Raw genomic sequence first — 15452 nt, forward strand, 5'->3', positions numbered from 1 at the left:
TACTAATTAAAATGGTGTAGGTGTCTTGTAAGAGTCGCAAATCGATGTCGTAACATGGAATTTGATTCTTTAAACATAAGTTGGACCACGTGAGAGATTCTAACTTGAAGAGTTCATTAATGGAAAAGAAAGAAAAAAACATTTAATTAAAAATGAATTTCACCAGACCCCCTGAAGTTTGGGTTATTGAGTTGCACCAATCCTCTTAATCAACTTTGAGAATTCCATGCACGTACTAAAATCCCTAAACTTTTGGAGAATTCAACAAAACCCGTATGAGCTTTGGAAAGAAGGGTTACACAAATTATATAATTTTTTTGCCCCCAGAATAACACGTCCCTGTCAAAATTATTTGAAGCCATGAGTAGCAAAATTATCAACTTAATTGGGTCACATTTGCAGTACAAGCATGACTTGCGATTAACAGCCTTGGTCATGATAGCAAAGTTGGATGGATAAGTTTAGGGAGATTTCTTTAGTTCACAAACTTCAGAGGGGCTTTCTACATTTCACCCCCAAAATTTGGGGTCGTCTTGTGAAATTTACCATTTAATGCTACAAGTTGATTATAAATAGACCTCCTATGCTACTCTTAAGTATGCACCAAACTCTTTACAGCAACGGCTCATCTTGGAGATTAGCGATTAGGTTTAAGATCTAGGAAAATGGTGAGATTCTCTCTCTCTCTCTCTCTCTCTTGTTCCTTGTTCTCTAAAGTTCATAGATAATTAACACTGATTATATATAGCTAATTATTTGAATTTTTTTTCACTGTTGTTGTTTTTAGGCTTGCTTTTGGGAAGGAGATGATGACAATTATGTGAATGGACCGAGAGGATGTGGTGGAATTACTGGATGCGGTGGTGATGGTGATAAACCAAACCCTCCACCAGGAAGCTATTAATTAATTATTATAATCACTGAACGGAGATCTATCCATCACTCATCATGATGACATGCATGCATGAGTTAGAGAATAATATGAATAAGTACCATGGATGATGCATCATGCATGGGGCATGGGTGTTCTTCTTTAAGTAGTGGCTGTCAGTGTTCTGTGGGTCCAGTGTTTATTAGCATGCAGTAGTAGTGTACTGTGTCGATGGATTGTGAGCGGCTTGTTTGCTTGCTCTCGGTTATCCTACATGTTGTGTTATATTTTAGCACTTCATCAGTATCCATGATCTGAATAATAATCGTGCTTTCAAGGTCCAGAAATTACTGTTCAAGCTTCCCATCATTTCTATTTCTTTTTGCTCTTGGCGTTTAGCTACTTAATTACCCAATTGGGTCTTTCCGTATGTAAGAGGCACCTCATATATTGTTCCTCTGAACCATTGAGGGTTGTTTCCTCTCAAGGAATGCTAATTATCGACGCACCCCGATGTCGAGGGAATTATGTGAGATTTTATAGCGATAACAATAATAATAAGTTCAAGGTGTCATGAGCGAGAACCCGACAAAGTTTAGGGTGGTTTTGTGAAATTAACCCTATGAAATTTTAAAAGAAACAGGTTCCAAGAAATCCCTTCGTCTGTACCTGTTTTTTTTTCAAGAAGCCTCATTGTCTATTGTACAGTTCGACTACAAAAAAAGAAAAGAAAAAAGAAAAAAGAAGCATTAGTTCATAATTGTATCCATTTTAAACAGAATTGTAACTCTCCTCTACTAGGAAAAAAAGATGATAGTATCTAACATTAAAAACAAGCATAGTGGGGGAACTTCGAAGTGTAAAATTGATTACATCTTAACGTATCATTTGGGCAAAGTTAAACTTCGGGGCGTCAAAATTAAAAATTGATAAAACTTTAGGATATCAAAGTGCAATTAACTCTTTCTTTTCTCGATAGATAAGTATTAAGGTCGCAATATACCACGGCCTCCAGAGTATTTTCTATTAATTACCGGACAAACACCACAGTAAACTGTACCCGGCCTTTACACAGTCTGCAAGTGCAGTAAAGCAAAACAAGCTCAGGTAATTAAGGTGATGCAGATAAAATAAACAGCATGCAGATAAACTCATCTCCCTTAACTTAAACCACATAATATAGACCGCAAGTATTAACAAAATAATAACAAATAAGGAAGCAGATCACAAAGTCTAGGCTCCATCCTTCACAGATAGTATCAACATGAATCCCTTAGCTAGGCAGGGTTTGGTGGAGCCTGGGACTGGGACATGATTTGGGACCCGGATTAGGTGACAATTTTAAACCAAAGCCCAAAGCAAAACCCAAAAAAGCACCTCTAAATAGTCACAATTACAATTGTAGCAGCTTTATCACTCCTTAATTTGTCAGTAGCATCACCATCACCTGAAGCAGTTTTCCTCTGAAAGGTTCCTCACAGCAACTCCTCTCCGTTTCCTCCCATAACAACTACAAAGCAACACGTTACTGCTCAGTCAAACTTGCAAATTTTTGTTCAGGCATATTGATTAGAAAAAATTGCTACTTTCTAATGTTTTATAAATATCTCTCAGTATCAGGTTATAAATTTCACCAACCCCCTTAAGTTTGGTCATTTTGAGATAAACCCTAAACTTTAGAAATGTCAATTAATCCCCTTAAGTCTTGTCAAATAACTCCTCAAACTAACACCGTCAGATATGATTGTGCATGTGAATATCACATGTGACCAAATGAAAAAAATTCTTTTCATGTCATTTTTAATAATTAAAAGTAATATTTGCAATCATTTGAGTAGGGAATTTTGGTCTTTTTATGTTAGATCTAAACCAAAACTTGAGATCTAAAACCATATAGCCATGATTAATTCGAAGAGATTAACAATAATCAAAAGAGTGCGGAAGATTATACCTGAATCCATAGAAAAAATCTTGATTTGGGTTTCAATGATCTTCTAACATTAGGGTTTTCTCTAAATCCGAATTTCTCTCTCTAGATGGGGGTGAAGAGAATTAGAGAGTGTTACCCTAGATTAGGGACCATAACCCCTTATTTATAGATGTTGTACTTTTGTAATTTAGCCCCTCAATAAATCATAATTACAACTTGGTATCTGCACATATAACCCCATGATTATATTTAAATACCCATTAACCCAACTTAATTGATCACTTTTGTGGGTTATCCTGAAAGATAGCAATACACATTGATTAATCATATGTGCCCACAAATAGATTTATTAGATTAAATCCAACAATCTCCCACTTGGGCACCATATGATTCCTTAAATTGTGTATAACCTTATGAGCTCAAAAATTACTATCACTGAAAAGGTATTTCCGAACAATCTCGTCCATTAACTATATCAATATAGGATCAAAGCGGCCTTCGTCACATTTATCGTGACTCGACCCATCAATGGTCACATATACCAATACAATCAAACGACATAGATCAATCATGGATGTGCAGCATGAAAATTACATGCAATGTGATCAGTACATGTCTATTTTCAACTGGTCCTCCTTAGTGAGGTCAAAACCAAACATAATGTAACAGAGTGTCTTAACTGAATACTTTATTCTGATCAGACAATACAACCAAACATAAAGCACCACAATTACAAACTCCCACTAAAACATAATATCCTCAAATAATACCACACCCATATGAGCAGTATGCTCATGAAAGACCTTAGGTGGCAGTCCCTTAGTAAGAGGATCAGCTATCATGGAGTTTATCCCAATGTGCTCTATAGATATTTGTCTACTCTGTACCCTTTCTTTCACAACCAGGAACTTAATGTCAATATGTTTTGACTTAGTTGAGCTCCTGTTGTTATTGGAATACATTACTGCAGATTTATTATCACAATATAACCTTAGTGGTCTTTTAACATTTTCCAAAATGCGCAGTCCTGTGACAAAATTTCGCAGTCATATTCCCTGATTGGATGCCTCATAGCAAGCTACAAATTCTGCTGCCATAGTGGAGGAAGCTACTAGTGTTTGTTTGACACTTTTCCATGATATAGCTCCTCCTGCTAACATATAAATGTAGCCTGATGTAGACTTCCTGCTATCTTGGCATCCAGCAAAATCAGAGTCCGAATACCCAATGACCTCTAATTTTTCTGATTTTCTGTATGTGAGCATGTAATCTTTTGTTTTCTGAAGATACCTCATAACCCTTTTGACTGCTATCCAATGATCCATACCAGGGTTGCTTAAGTATCTGCCTAACATCCCAACAATGTACGCAATATCCGGACGCGTACATACCTGAGCATACATTAGACTTCCTACAGCCGAAGCATAAGGAATCTTCTGCATTTCCTGAATTTCAAGGTTACCTTTAGGGCACTGATTGAGACTAAACTTGTCTCCTTTAGCAACAGGGGTGTCACCTGGTCTGCAATCTTGCATGCCAAACCTTTTAAGTACCTTATCGATATAGCTCTTTTGTGATAATCCAATAATACCCCGAGAGAGATCTCGATGTATCTGGATCCCTAATATAGAAATCTCTTGGTTTCGTGCAACATGCCTATATCATTAGTGGCAAGCAAGATGTCATCGACATACAGAACCAGAAAAATATACTTACTCCCACTGAACTTGTGATATACACAGTCATCAACAATGTTCATCTCAAAACCGAACGAGATAACTATTTGTTGAAACTTATGATACCATTGACGAGGAGCTTGCTTGAGTCCATAGATGGATTTCCTTAATTTGCAAACCATATTCTTTGGGTCTCCTGACACAAAGTTTTCTGGTTGCACCATATAAATCATCTCATCAATGTCTCCATTGAGAAATGCAGTCTTAACATCCATCTGATGTAACTCAAGATCATAATGAGCAACAAGTGCCATGATTATTCTGAAAGAGTCTTTCGATGAAACCGGAGAGAAAGTCTCTGTATAATCAATGCCTTCCTTTTGAGTATAGCCTTTAGCCACAAGACGTGCCTTATACATCTCCACATTACCGTTTGCATCCCGCTTGGTTTTAAAAATCCATTTACAACCAATTGGTTTTGCACCTTCTGGTAATGGGACAAGTTCCCAAACCTTATTGTCTTGCATAGACTTGTACTCTTCATTCATGGCATCAATCCACTGTTGAGAGTTAGAACTTTTCATGGCCTGAGAGAAGTTGATTGGATCATCTTCTAACATTCCACTACTTTCCTCATGTTCTTGGAGAAATACAATATAATCATCCGGAATAACATTTCTCCTTTCTCTCGTGGATCTCCTTAATGGCACTGGTTCTTGAGGTTGTTGAGTTTGTTCTTCTGGAACAGGGAGTTGTTCAACATTATCATCTTGAGGTTCCGGATTTACTTCTTGAGCAACAACAGGTATAGGAACCTGAATATTGTCAAAAGTAACTGTATGGATTGGATCTGAAGCCAATTCCTCCTCAAAACTAATGTCTCTAACCTTATTTCTCCCTCCAAACTCAACATCCTCAAAGAATGTTGCTGTTCTTGTCTCAAAAATATTCCTTATAGTGGGATCATAAAACTTATAGCCCCTAGAGCGTTCAGAGTATCCAATAAAGTAGCTGCTAACTGTTTTGGAGTCCAATTTCTTTTCATTTGGCCCATAAGGCCTTGCCTCTGCTGGACATCCCAAATATGTAAATGCTTTAAACTGGGCTTTCGACCAGTCCAAAGCTCATAAGGTGTTTTAGTAACTGCTTTACTTGGTACTCTATTCAGAATGTAAGCTGCTGTCTTAAGTGCTTCTCCCCAGAGTGACTCTGGTAAAGAAGAATGAGCAATCATACTTCTTACCATATCCTTAAGAGTCCTGTTTCGTCTTTCAGCTACACCATTCATGCTAGGTGAACCCGGCATAGTGTACTGTGGGACGATACCGCATTCCTCTAGGTATCTAGCAAATGGTCCTGGACGTTGTTCACCTGAACCATCATATCTACCGTAGTACTCACCACCACGATCAGATCTGACGGTTTTAATTCTTCTGTTGAGTTGATTCTCAACTTCAGCTTTATAGGCTTTGAACATGTCCAGAGACTCAGATTTTTCATGAATAAGATATAGGTGCCCATAACGTGAGTAATCGTCTATGAATGATATAAAATATTGTTGACCATTCCAGGATTCCGTAGGGAATGGCCCACAAATATCCCTATGTATTAATTCTAAGACATCCGAAGATCTGTTGGCACATAATCTCTTCACTTTGGTCTGTTTTCCCTTGATACATTCAACACATACATTGAAGTCCGAAAAATCAAGGGAATCTAAAATACCATCAGACACAAGACGCTCAACTCTACCTTTTTCTGATATGACCCAAACGCTTATGCCATAATGTTGCCGAATTTTCCTTATTTAATTTACGCTTATTACCACGCGATTCCGCATGCAAAGTTTCATTATAAGAAGTAATTGTATCAAGCAAATATAGGTTGTCATAAGTACTCAAATAACCGGTTCCCACAACATTTGAATTAAAAGATAAACTGAATTGATTGTTTCCAAATGAACTAGAATAACCTGATTTGTCCAATACAGAAACTGAAATCAAATTCCGTCTAAAAGACGGTACTACAAAAGTATCTTTTAAATCCAAATAATAACCAGTTCCTAACAACAACCTAAAGTGCCCAATTGCTTCCACATCTACCGATTGTCCGTCGCCCACAAAGATGTGTCTTTCAACATCACTTGGCTTTCGGTAGCTCAGGCAACCCTGCATAGAAACACTTATGTGAGTAGTAGCACCAGAGTCTAACCACCAAGTGTTTCTAGGTACTGAAGCTAAATTAACCTCAGAACAGACCAAAGCAAGGAACGTACCCTTATTATCACGCCAGGCGTGATATTTTGTACAGTCCTTCTTTACATGTCCAGGCTTCTTACAGAAGAAACAACCCTGATTATCCTTATGTTGTTTCTTCTCAACTGGACCCTTAGCAGCTTCCTTATCATTCTTCCTTTTCTTGCCCTTATCCTTAGAGGCATAGGCCAAATGAGCACTTTCTGTCTTATCTTGCTTCAACCTGTCTTCTTCTTGCACACAGTATGAAATGAGCTCATTTAGAGTCCATTTCTCCTTTTGACAGTTATAACTGACCTTAAATTGATTAAACTGTGCAGGAAGAGACAACAGAACCAGATGCACTAATAACTCATCACAAAGATCGAGTTTAAGTGCCTTAAGTTTTTTCCAAATGAGGTAAGGGGGTCCTATTTATAGGAAACCAAGAGGGGGGGGCGTCTGCACAGATCTAGGACACCCCAGGGGTGTCCGCACAGATCTGAGACACCCTTGGGGTGTCTCCAAGAATCCGAGACACCCCTAGGGTGTCTCGGCTTTTCCGAGACACCCCTAGGGTGTCTCGGATTTTCCGAGACACCCTAGGGTGTCTCGGAAATTCCGAGACACCCCTGGGGTGTCTCGGAATTTCTGAGACACCCCTGGGGGTGTTTCGGGATTCCGAGACGTCCGTAGGTGCGTTTTGGTTGTTTCCCCGTAGATTCTTCGTACGAACTCGGATTTGAGTGATTCCGGGTGCGTTGGATGCGTGACGAAGAGTTCGATCCGCTCTGATGGTTGGATTGTCTTTAGAGTGGTCGAGGCACGGAGGGTGTTGTCCTTTTTGTGAACAGTGCCGGGCTTCCCGATTGGTCCGGGTCTTCGTGATTCCGAAGTCCTATCTGCTCACGTAACTCGTCGATTCACTTCAGTCGTTCGTCGACGTCGATTAGGCTTATGTGGATTGGATGGTGACGTTTATCGTCGCTCGTTAACACTGAACCGGTTGTGGAGAGCTATAGGCAATTTTCGATGCCTACAGTTGGGGTTGTTCAGTTCTTAATGCATAGTCAAGATCCATGCAGCCAAGAACAATTAATATGTTCTCTTTCCAAACCTTGAAGTTTGTCCCATTTAGCATGGGAATTGAGTTGATGTTAGCAGAAATTGTTGCAGCAGATGCATTAGCTGAAATAAAACAAAAGAATGCTCACATCAATAACCATAATCAATAAAATTCAAATAATGACAATCCCCATCCAAGATACCGGCACAACATTAATATCAAGTCTTTGGACAGTAATATTAACTTGTAAGTGATACCTTGTTGCAATGATCAAACATTGACAATAACTCATGTCAAATAATGAAACTATCTTTGGATCGATTCATTATTCACATGTAAACCTTATAATTGTCACACGCTTATCATCGCAGATGTGTATACAGTCTAAATAAATATTAACCTTCCTTTGGGCCGATTAAATATTTACACGAAAGTATACACACAAACATCTCACATTCCTCATGAACAATCTACACAAGAGAGGTTACTTTGGCAACTTCTTGTTTCAATTAATCAATTGGAGTGAGAGACAACCTTAATTCCTTAGTGTCATAATATTTGAATTGATTAAAAACCAAATTAGATTTAAATTAAAAGGTTTTAATTTAAAGCAATTAAATTTCCAAAAAAACTTAATTGGGGTCTCACAACTTAATTAGGGCCCATAACTTAATTGAATAAATTAAGTATACCAAAGTGGACCCATGAAAAGCTGAGGCTTAACCATAGTGAACACGAAGTTCGCTTGACTTCGAACGCGAGGTTCGACTGTATTGAGTACGAGACTCACTTAAGCACGAACGCGAGGTTCGTTTGAGAACGAACGCGAGGTTTTTTTGAAAAATGAACGCGAGGTTCAACTTGAGAACGAACGCGAGGTTCGTTAAAAAAGATGAACGCGAGGTTCGACTGAAGTACGAACGCGAGGTTCGACTGAAGAAAGAACGCGAGGTTCGACTGAAGCACGAACGCGAGGTTCGACCGAAGCACGAACGCGAGGTACGACCGAAGCACGAACGTGAGGTTCGACCGAAGCACGAACGCGAGGTTCGACCGAAGCACGAACGCGAGGTTCGACCGAAGCACGAACGCGAGGTTCGACCGAAGCACGAACGCGAGGTTCGACTTAAATACGAACGCGAGGTTCGACTGAAAACTGAGCGCGAGGCTCACTTGAGAACGAACGCGAAGTTCGTTTGAACGCGAAGATCGGTTAAAATTGAACGAACGCGAGGTTCGTTTGAAGCTTACCGCTTCGCCAAAATTTGAGGTAACCACCTCCTTAATGTTCGCCACGTTTTCACGCACGAACCCTTAGGGTTTCAAACTGAAACCGCCGCCATTAAATCAAAAACAGATCTAGAATCGAAAAATGAGTTTTCTTGATCCAGATCCAAGAAAAAAAACTGCCGAAAAACCCAAAAAATTCCAAAAGTTACTGTTCATCCGGAAAAAACTTTACTGTTCATCCAAAAAATTTTCGTTACTGTTTATCCGAACAAAAAAGTTACTGTTCATCCGAAAAACAAAACTGAATCTTTAACCAGAGATTTAAGATTAAAAAACCCAATAAAACTTAAATCCCTAAGAATTAATCAAGGTGGCTCTGATACCACTTGTTAGATCTAAACCAAAACTTGAGATCTAAAACCATATAGCCATGATTAATTCGAAGAGATTAACAATAATCAAAAGAGTGCGGAAGATTATACCTGAATCCATAGAAGAAATCTTGATTTGGGTTTCAATGATCTTCTAACCTTAGGGTTTTCTCTAAATCCGAATTTCTCTCTCTAGATGGGGGTGAAGAGAATTAGAGAGTGTTACCCTGGATTAGGGACCATAACCCCTTATTTATAGATATTGTACTTTTATAATTTAGCCCCTCAATAAATCACAATTACAACCTGGTATCTGCACATATAACCCCATGATTATATTTAAATACCCATTAACCCAACTTAATTGATCACTTTAGTGGGTTATCCTGAAAGATAGCAATACACATTGATTAATCATATGTGCCCACAAATAGATTTATTAGATTAAATCCAACATTTTTGCCATTCATCTATAACATTAACATTAGGGGGTTAGTTGAACAAATTGAAAATGTTTGGGGGAGTTTCTGAAACTCCCCAAAATTAAGGGGGGTCAAGTTACATTTTTAAGTTCAAGGGTTTTTCTATCTCAGAATTTTCCAAACTTAAAAGGTGATTTTGTGAAACTTAAATCTTATTTCCATGCAACCATTTTATGCATTCTACTCTCTCACCTTTATAATCATATGGGGTAAGTCCCTATTTTCCCTCAAAAAGACAAACTAAAGGAAAAAAGTTCCCAAAGCCAATTGACACAAAAAATTAGCAGTCAAGGTTGTAGATTTAACTAAACGTTCCCAAATTCTACTGATATTTGTTTCAAAGATGTTGAGGATACGAGGATGCCCAGATCATAAGGAAAAGGGTGTATAGCAGCCAAAACTAGTTTAAATGAGATCAAGAATGGAGAATGGAACAGAAATGGACACTGATGGGCCAGGAATTATTTATAGGATTATAGATTCAATTGGAAAGAAAAGAAAGAATCATAATAAACAAAGTCCAGCAATGCAAGTAATTAATCTCAAGCTAATGTTCAATTTCAGAAGGCCCCTGAAAACTGGCAGGATTTTCACAAACCCCCCTGAACTTTGTAAACCAGAGAACTAACCCCCCCCCCCTGAACCTGTCTTGCTTACCTACCTAAACGGAATGTTAACTTAAAAGTTGCCATGTGCAACGCATATGATAACTTTTGGCCAATTTTATTTCATATACTTATAGAAGAAATTTTTAAAATGACCTCAAACCAATTTTTTTTTTCCTAAAACTAAACCCTCTTACATTTTTAATACAGAAACAGGCTCACTTTCTGGCCACGTCAGAAAGTGAGTCTATTTTTCTTAAACACATTCCTAATTAGTTGAGGTTGCCAATCCCGACTAATTTAGACCTCAGTTGCAACTTGCAAATTAGTCGGGGTTGGCAACCCCGACTAATTAGGAAGTTGTTTAAAAAAAAATAGACCCACTTTCTGGCCACGGTGCTGACGTGGCCAGAAAGTGAGTCTGTTTCTGTAATAAAAACGTAAGAGGATCTAGTTTTAGAAAAAAAAAATGGTTTGAGGCCATTTTGAAAATTTCTTCCATACTTATATATTACCCTTGTTAAGCAGGTAGGTAAAAGGTGAGGAATTAAAGATAATTTAGACCGTTTACTCTACCTATTCACGCTGTTCATGAGATCTACCAATAGTTCAGGGAGGGTTGCGCATAATTTCTAAACGTGAAAGTTCAGAGAGTTTTCTCTGATTTTACAAAGTTCCTGGGATTCTGTGCAAAATCTGTCAAAAGTTTTGGGGGATTTCGCAACATTTATCCTCGTTTGAATTCCATTTACTGGCATTTCATACGAAGAAGTTCGCCTACCTCAGATAATACGGTAGGACCATAGTTAACCTCAGTGTGGGCACACACATGCGCAACTGAATGTGGGCATAGAGTGAAAATGTGTCTCTAGGATGAGACGTCGCCCATCATTCAAAGAAGGGAAATACACGTTTTGGACCATTATTCAATTGTAACCGCATTAATTCGCTTATTTCCGCGTATGGTAAACTGCATCCTTTTTCTTATAAGATGAAGCTGGCAGCACAAATGGAGGCGAGAAGTTCAGCGAACTATTTCATGGTGAGGGTGGCTGTACGTTCTCCGCGCGCGTGTTCTGAACAGATACAGATTAACTAGCCAGGTGATAAATAATACGCGATCGATGATGCCAAGGATTTGAAGGTGAAGAAGTACAGTAAACACCAGAAGAATCAGCCAGACAGACTGGCGGTCGACCGCGGCGGTCGACCGCCAACGTGCATGAAGACTCTCGGGTTTGTGGTTCGGTCGACCGCCGCGGTCGACCGCGAAACATGCGCGGTCGATCGTCGATGATTTTTGGGCTGGGCCTTGGGTTCCCGATTCGTTTCTGAGTTGATATATAACCCTAAACCTGATTTGTTAGGGTAAAGCAAGGACGATTTTAAACAGCCTTTGAGAGAGGATTGTTGCATCCAATTGTGGGAGAGTTATGAGAGATTTAGAGCTTTGTTTTAGGGTTTGATCGGTGAGATTTGTAACCCTACTTGTATTCTCTGATCTCTAATAGTAAGAACTCCCCCTCCTTGCCCCGTGGACATAGACAACTTGCCGAACCACGTAAATCGTTTGTTCTTGTTGTGGTTGTGTTTTGCATATTAGTTGTGGTTTATCTCGAGTTATTGTTCGTGTTGCACAAGAAAGCTTCCGCCGCGCACAACAGAAGGCTAACATGACCCGAAGAAGTCGCCATAAAACTGGAAGCAAATAACCATGCCGGGAACGGATTCAGAATTCAGGAGGCTTCAACAACTTGCTGGTGACGACAAAGTGATCAGCAAGATTAATTTGTATCTATGAGATGAAAGGACTCGGAACTTGGCCCATCTTAAGGATACTCATCATGACATACTCTGGATCGATATCAACAGTTTTCACAATGTGTTAAATACTCAAAAGGGCTATTGCGAAGAAGCTGGAACTGTGCTGGAATGAAAATGGGTAGGAAAACTATTTTCTTGCAACAGAGTACGGGGGAAAGCGGAGTAAAATGCAAAATAGCAGCCAACCTATAAGAGCATCTCCAACAGCTTCTCCATTTCTCACTTTTGGAGAATATAGTTAGGTTTTTGATCCAACAGGTTCTCCATCTCATTCCCCAAAATAGGGATGGAGGAGAAAAAATGGGGAAGCTTCCCCAAATCTGCAGCATTCTCCAAATTTTTGGAGGAAAAAATGAATTCTTCAAAATGGGGAAGCTGTTGGAGTTGGTGTAAAAATAATTTGGAGAATATTGGAGGAAAAAATGAATTCTTCAAAATGGGGAAGCTGTTGGAGTTGGTGTAAAAATAATTTGGAGAATATAACTTTTGCTTCCCTATTTTAGAGAAAATTTTAGAGAAGCTGTTGGAGATGCCCTAACCCTCTCTTTCCTTTTCCTAAAACCAAGGAGTCAATATTTTTCAACTTCCAGTCCAAACTTGGATTCTTAATTTGGAAACCAAATACCACTCGTTTTAAGGGGTAAACAAACGTAAAAAATGGATCGTGTGAGAAACCATTCGAAAGAGATGGAAATAGGTTTCGAACCGAGATTTCTGTTTTGCGTGTGTTGAAAAACAACCGAACAGCCCAAGGCTCCAAGGTCTTATGTTGCTATGCGACAAAATTTCAAATAACTAATTCTGTAGATATTCATGTCCAAATGATCACAAACAATTGTGCACAACTTTATCGCCCATGGCAGGGAATAAAAGAGATTAGGTCGAAATATGATTTGATTATTGAACAAGGTAGTTCACCAACGAATTGAATAAGACAGATAAAAACATAAATTTGTATATACCACCAATGTGGTGAAAGTCACTCTTTTACATACATGTCACTTCTTTATCTTTAACGTTAAGTTTCCCAGGCTGTGCAATACCAATGGAACAAAGATATTAGGTAAGTGATGAGGCAAGGATTACATAAGGAGGTAGTATATGACATGTTGCTATCAACATACTAATAAAATTGATTATTTCTTTAATTGAAATATTAAAAAATGACTATGTAGAGAATCTTAGAATATCAAGCAATGGGCAGGTTGAATAAGTCCAATCTCTTTGTGGATCATAAGCCAATAGCCAGTAATCAACATGTCATTAACAAAATTGCATTATTGAAGACTAACACACCATTGGATTTAAGTATTAAATAAGACCCAAAGAAAGTCTCACGGTAATAGAATATTAATCACATGGCGTGATTATTCTGATCTGTAGTTATGCGATGGTACTGCATAAGCAGTAGTCAAGTTGAATAAAATCTATTTCCTATGTATATTTAAGATTAAGTTTCGGCAGTTTTGGTGTATCATGACCAAAATATAGCACAATAATCAAAATACCAGCACATCGTTGAAAGAATAACACATTATTAGACTTGAATATACTAGATAGATCATAGATCCAAAGCATAACATCGCTTTCTCCGTCATATATAGATATTTGCAGAAAGGTGTAACTAGCTTGTTCATATCTTTATGCGGGTGATGAAGATGCATAGTTTTTCTAGCGGGAAGTTCACGCATGTTGCTGGCTGAACCGGTTAATTTTATTTATTAGGGGTTTTTGCTTTTAGACCCATTTGTTTACTCTCATTTATCTTTAAACCCAAGTACTATTATTTGTATCTTTAAGCCCAATTCATCTTTTGTATTTATCTTTAAACCCAATCTCCAAAATATAAAAACAAGTGGTGAAAACATAGTATTTTGAAAATTGGGTTTAAAGATAAATACAAAAGGTGAATTGGGCTTAAAGATACAAATAATAGTACTGGGGTTTAAAGATAAATGGGAGTAAACAAATGGGTCTAAAAGCAAAAACCCCTATTTATTAATTGTTGACAGGAATAGTCATTAAAAACTTACAAAAAAGGAGGGGGTCCCAAACAAGTTTGAACTGTTTAAACAGCAGGATATTATAGCAACAACTTGTCTCACGCAAAATTGACGACGAAACCATGATCGATATGCGTTATAAATAATTAGATCTTAATTTTGGTCTGTTACAACTTGTTCTTAAATATATACATATTTGAGAATAAGAAATATGAACGTTCACATCGGAACCTATTACCTCCATCTACAAATGCCTGAAAGATTAGAAAGTTTCAACCCTCATGTAGCAGATTATATTTCCTTTGCACATTCCCTAAGTATTAGCTTCAGCTCGCCTTCCTTCAAACATCCAATCCCCACCCACCTGCCCACTTCAGCTTGTTGCCCTCCTTCAGCAATCCCCACCCACCCACAATGGTTAGCGTGGATGATATTCTCTCTGTTGCCAAATGCATGGCAGGACCATTTTATGTTGTCTATTGGTATACACTTGGTCCTCTCATGTTCTACAAAGAAAAGATGAAAAAATTGAAAGATGAAGCAGAAGAGCTACAAACCAAGATGGATGCCAAACTGAGAGATCTCCGCGAAGCCGAGAGGGATGGAAAGAGATCAGCACTCGAATTCGACTTGTGGAGGCAGAGGGCTGAAACACTCTTAGGTGACTCTTGAAATTTCTGTTATTGTTTTTTTCCTTTTCAAAATCAATAGCACATTTAGCTTTGGTCAACACTATATGTGAGAATTTTTGAATACAGTTTATACTTAGTAGATTTGATATGGCAGTACATCTGTAGATATTAACAACTTGTTAGGTTGACATTTAAATTTGAGGTGAGAATATTTATCACTTTAGACTATTGTTTAGTCTGATACTTATATGTCACGCATCAGTTCTCGTAAAGCCTAAAATATTAAGCAATCCGCATTATAAAGGAGAGGTTGCATGTGTTTGTTGGATAGCATGTTCCTAATATGTTTTCTAATCTGTTTTGGTTAGGCCTGTCCAAAAAGGCCGGCCCGGAAATCCGGGTCTGACCGGGTTCCGGGCCCGGGTACGGGCTGCCTCAGTAGCGTTCGGCCTGGGCCTAGCCCGACCCGGAACAGCGCCGTTGCCGGGCAAAAATCCAGGCCGGCTAGCCCGGGCCCGGAGCCCGGCC

General features: G+C 38.6%; 1 long non-coding RNA gene across 1 annotated transcript; it reads left to right on the forward strand.

Moving 5' to 3' along the window:
* LOC109822286 lies at positions 567-1214 on the forward strand. The gene is made up of 2 exons (XR_002242071.1): positions 567-668; positions 788-1214. It is a non-coding gene; the product is annotated as an uncharacterized LOC109822286 (long non-coding RNA).

This window comes from Asparagus officinalis, chromosome 8 (genome assembly GCF_001876935.1).
Source record: "Asparagus officinalis chromosome 8, Aspof.V1, whole genome shotgun sequence".
Lineage (NCBI taxonomy): Eukaryota > Viridiplantae > Streptophyta > Magnoliopsida > Asparagales > Asparagaceae > Asparagus > Asparagus officinalis.